Raw genomic sequence first — 277 nt, 5'->3', positions numbered from 1 at the left:
AGACATACAGCTGCAACACATGTAAATATAAAAATTAGCTATCTGAAATAAATAGCGTAGGATTTTTTTTTTTCATGTAGTGGATCTCTGAGAAAGCTCCTTCAATTGTTTTCCACAATAACTGATTTAAAGAGCTAGGGAGAGAGAGGGATTGCGATGGACGCTACTCACAGAGAGACGGCTCATTATGAATGGGTCCAGCACGGGTTGAATGGCGGGTCAGTGGAGTTATACACGTTGTGTGTATGAAATGTCTGTATCGTCACTGCGCTGCATT

General features: G+C 41.2%; 1 protein-coding gene across 1 annotated transcript in view; it reads left to right on the top strand.

Annotated features, from left to right (window-relative positions):
- Positions 1-277, top strand: part of aacs (acetoacetyl-CoA synthetase) — a 42,594-nt gene that overhangs the window by 32,102 nt on the left and 10,215 nt on the right. The gene's annotated exons all lie outside the window — the stretch shown is intronic.

The sequence above is a fragment of the Etheostoma spectabile genome, chromosome 5, assembly GCF_008692095.1.
Source record: "Etheostoma spectabile isolate EspeVRDwgs_2016 chromosome 5, UIUC_Espe_1.0, whole genome shotgun sequence".
In the NCBI taxonomy this organism is placed as follows: Eukaryota; Metazoa; Chordata; class Actinopteri; order Perciformes; family Percidae; genus Etheostoma; species Etheostoma spectabile.
The sequence above is the reverse complement of the archived record's forward strand: the minus strand, read 5'-3'. Positions and strand labels throughout refer to the sequence as shown.